Genomic DNA, 5108 nt, shown 5'->3' on the forward strand with positions numbered 1-5108 from the left:
TAATCATAGATCTTTCATATGCAGAGGAAGATAAGACGATATAAAGAAATAAAAGATTGGTTTAAACTAAGAAAAATAGAGGTAAATATTAAGGTAACCTCAAAGGAAACTAACAATCCTACACCCCAAAATAAAAAACAAGAAAAACAGAAAGACGCAGCAAATACAAAAGCAACAATGATGAAAAGAAAATACATAAAGAAACGACTCAGCACAGAAAATTCAATGGAACAAAGAAACTGTCAACAACACAAAAAAAGACATCAAAATAACAGCACTAAACTCATACCTATCAATAATTACGCTGAATGTAAATGGACTAAATGCACCAGTAAAGAGACAGAAAGTGGCAGAATGGATAATATTTTCTCCCATAGAATCCTTCACTATTGCAATTTGAGGCTTGAATTTTTTCTTCTTTCTTTCAGCTTGAAAAATGCCAAGCATGGTCTTCCTTTTTGGTTTTCTAACTCTTGGTCTTTGTGTATTTTATTATAATACTTTACTTTGTCTTCTGTAGGTGCCCTTTGAAATCTTCTGTTCAGCTCTTTTACTTCATCATTTCTTCCTTTTGCTGCTTTAGCTAATCTATGTTCAAGAGCAACTTTCAAAGTCTCCTCTGCATCCATTTTGGTCTTTTCTTTCTTTCCTGTCTTTTTTAATGACCTCTTGCTTTCTTCACTATGTGAAGCAAGACACTATGTGTCTGTCAGTTTGTTGTACTGTGGTAGCTTGTGTGTTGCTGTGATACTGGAAGTTTTCCCACCCCGTATTTCAAATACCAGCAGGGTCACCCTTGGTGGACAGATTTCAGCTGAGCTTGCAGACTAAGACAGACTAGAAAGAAGGATTTGGTAGTCTACTTCTGAAAAAATTGGCCAGTGAAAAGCTTATGAATAGCATCAGAACATTGTCTGATATAGTGCTGGAAGACGAGCCCCTCAGGTTGGAAGCCACTCGAGATATGACTGGGGAAGACCTGCCTCCTCAAAGTAGTCAACCTTAATGAGGTGGATAGAGTAAAGCTTTGGCTTCATTTGCTGATGTGGCACGACTCAAAACAAGAACAGCTTGAAACATCCATTAATAATCAAAATGTGGAATGTACAAAATATGAATCTAGGAAAATTGGAAGTCATCAAAAATGAAATGGAATGCATAACCATCAATATAGTAGGCATTCATGAGCTGAAATGAGCTGGTATTGGCCATTTTGAATCAGACAATCATATGGCTTACTATGCCAGGAATGAAAAATTGAAGAGGAATGGCGTCTCATTCATTGTCAAAAAGGACATTTCAAGATCTATCCTGAAGTACAACACTATCAGTGATAATATCCATACACCTACAAGGAAGACAAGTTAACACGATTATTATTCAAATTTATACAACAACCACTAAGGCCAAAGATGGAAAAATTGAAGATTTTTACTAACTTCTGCAGTCTGAAATTGATCAAACATGCAATCAGGATGCATTGATAATTACTGGTGATTAGTATGTGAAAGTTGGAAACGAAGAAGAATCAGTAGTTGGAAAATATGGCCTTGGTGATAGAAACGATGCTGGAGATCGCATGATAGAATTTTGCATGACAATGACTTTTTCATTGCAAATACCTTTTTCCAACAACATCAATGGCAATTATACATGTGGACTTTGCCGGATGGAATACACAGGAATCAAATTGACTACATCTGCTGAAAGAGACAATGGAAAAGCTCAATATCATCAGTCAGAACAAGGCCAACTGTGGAACAGGCAATCAATTGCTCATGTGCAAGTTCAAGTTGCAGCTCAAGAAAATTAGAACAAGTCCATGAGAGTCAAAGTATGTCCTTGAGTATATGCCACCTGAATTTAGACAGCATCCCAAGAATAGATTTGACACATTGAACCCTAATGAACAAAGACCAGATAAGTTGTGGAATGACATCAAGGACATCATACATGAAGAAAACAAGTTCATTATAGACAAGCTGAAATGGGAGAAAACTAAAATTTTATTATTTCTGTACAACTGCTCTACATATACTTTCCTCCTGAACTTTGTGTAAAAAGTCAAGTTTATGGCTTTTAATTCCTTCTAGTAATATATCTATATTGAAGCTTGTGTTCAAGGACTCTATTGTCCCATGAGGAAAGCTGTTGCTGTCAAGTCTATTCCAATTCATAGTGACTCTATAAGACAAAGTAGAACTGCCACATAAGGTTTCCAAGGCTGTAATCTTTATGGAAGGAACCCTGGTCAGCAGTTCAAACTCACCAGCCACTCCATGGGTGAAAAGACCTGGAGATCTTCTCCCATAAAGATTTCAGCCTAGGGAACCCCTTAAGGCCAGTTCTACTCCTCATATAGGGTTGCTATGAGTCTAAAGCAACTCGAAAGCACACAACAACAACAATCTTTATGGAAGCAGACTGCCACATGTATCTCCCGTGGAGCAGTTGGTAGGTTTGAACCACTATTCTTTAAGTTAGCAACCCAGCGCTATAAACAGTTTTAAAACTCTATGCTTGCTGCAGTTTAACGATGTCTAGGAATTGAATATTTTCTGAAAAAAATCAATTGCCGGTGCTTGTTAAGATGTTAATAATTAATAAATCAACCTTAACAAATGTTTGGCACAGACTTTGGGCTATACTGACTTTGCAAATGAGCAAGCAGATGAAGATTTTAAAAACTGTCATGTCACTAAGGAGAAGAAAATTATATCAAACCTCAAAATACATATTGAAAGTTTGTCTGGTAATAAGTTAGAGGAAGATGACATCAAAACCTACCAAACCCTGACCCTGAAGCCCCTGTTGGGCATTCCTGCAGTGATGGGAGCATGGCAGTGGTGACATGGAGAGCTCAGGTGGAAAGGTTCCCAAAGATGATATGGCAAGAATAGGGCATCAGTTAACTAATAGCCTTGAACAAGTGCATTCACCACGGAGCCAGAGAGTATCGCAGCTTCCTCAGTTAGGGAGACTCTGCTGACACAGAACTGCAATGGTGCCACAAGGAGTCTTTAAAATGACTGTCTGGTAAGTGCTGCTTCATCTTTTGTGAATTTCTTTCCTTGAAAAAATGAATTGCCAAACGCAACTTGATCATGAAGATAATAGTGAGCCTGATGTACTTACTACTCTGAGATCCTCAAGCAATAGGATGTAATAAGTATGGATATGTATTAGCTTATTATTTAGCTTAATGTGAGTCATATGTAAGTTTGAAGTATTACTGAATATTTTCTCTAATAAAAATGTATTAGAATAATTATTCTATATTTATCCCACTATTTCATTTGCTATTTCCTTATTATGAAAATCAGCAACAATACAAAATATTGCCTTTATCCTATAAGTGTGTGTACTCATAGGTTTGGGTATAGAAATATTGGTATGTTTGGTTATAGGTTACTGCCCTTTATCCCACTGAAGATGTTTGTAATTAATAGGGCAAATTAATTTTTAAAATTCAAAATTTTAATTTCCAAAGGACATCTGACTCTAAAAATTTCAGAAATGAATTCTAGATCTGTATATGTTTTCAAACATCACTGACAACCGAGTAAAGAGTGAATTGGAAATGGAAAAAGGTAAGAGTGGGAGAAAAGCAGACGAGTTTGGAGGCTACTAGAATAATCCAGTCACAAGATGATGGTGGCTTGAACAATGGCAGTACACTTGTACCTAGAAGGTGGTGGGCAGATTTGAGAGCTATTTTGGAGGTAGCATCTACGGATATGTGGATAGATAGAAAAATAATAGCTTGCACTGAAGTAAGAGTACAGTGTGACAGGCATTCCTAATGCTTTATATGTATCATCTCTTTTAATACTCGATACAAATCCACGAAGGAGATATTATTTTCCTTATTTTACAATTGAAGCAACTAAAGCATAGAGGGGCTAAATGATTTGACCATAGTCAACTATTTTATGGCAATTGAAGCTAGGATTAGAACTCAGGAAATCTGGCTCCAGCATCCTAGTACTTCACCAGGACACTATTCTAACTTCCTGCAAGAGATTAATTACATGTTCTGTGCCTTGTGCACAGCTCCCATGCCAGTGTCCTTCTTAGTAAAAATCGACAGTGACCTCACTATTCCAAAATTCAGTAGATTGTTCTCAATCATCATTTCAATTTCTCAGCAGCTTTCAACTATATTGACCACCATATCCTCTAAACTTAAATTTTTGAAATACAGAGACTTTGTTATTTTACTTTATCTCCTCACTCTCCCTTTTTTGTCCTATGTTGTCCCAAACCATAATGCAGTCAGTACACAAGTATCACATAGGAACTTTGCTAATTTCATTTTATACACCTATATCTGAATTTTCAACCCTTCCATTTATACGCCTTATACACAGTAACTGCAAAATGTTACAATGCTTTATGCTAACAGAGACCAGCTTTGTTTTCCTCATCAGTCTGTCCTCTTCAACCAGAGCAGCAAATGTATATTTTAGGTCACTAACAAATGCTTGTTGTGTGAATTAATGATTTTTTTGCCTAACCAGTCAACATTGCGTACACACTCTAGTGCTTCTTTGCTATTGTCTAAACATCTCTGGTTTTCAGTTCCTCCCAACTTCTCTTCAGGCCCTTTTTTTCTTCTATTTTAAGTCCAGCTGACTCTCTGATCCTGGAGCACAGTCTTTTCCTGAGGCTAGCTACTTAAAAGAGTCATCTATAATCCTGAATTCACTTCTTCACCTCCCATTCTCTCGTTAAACAGTCCCCAATCTGGATATACCACCGAATCTGCCAACGTCAAGTCCACAAAACCCAGTGCTCACTTCTGTCATGTTCTTACCTCAGCTGCTTCTTAGTGATATTCACCACAGCTGGCCACTTCCTCCTTCTTGAAACAAATTTACTTTCCTTGGTTACTATGCGTCATCACGTTCTTTTGGTTATCCTGCAACATCACTGGTACTCCTTCTCAGCCTCCTTGGCTGATTCATTTTTCTTAGATCAACTTTTAATATGAAGATGCCTCTGTGTTTGGCCTTTGACCCTCTTCTTGTTTTATACCCATATTGTTTCTCCCTATGTGACCTCCTCTACTTTCTAGCTATTTAACCTGATCCAGAACCAACTCAACG

The sequence above is a fragment of the Trichechus manatus genome, unplaced genomic scaffold, assembly GCF_000243295.1.
Source record: "Trichechus manatus latirostris isolate Lorelei unplaced genomic scaffold, TriManLat1.0 scaffold00065, whole genome shotgun sequence".
Taxonomy (NCBI): domain Eukaryota; kingdom Metazoa; phylum Chordata; class Mammalia; order Sirenia; family Trichechidae; genus Trichechus; species Trichechus manatus.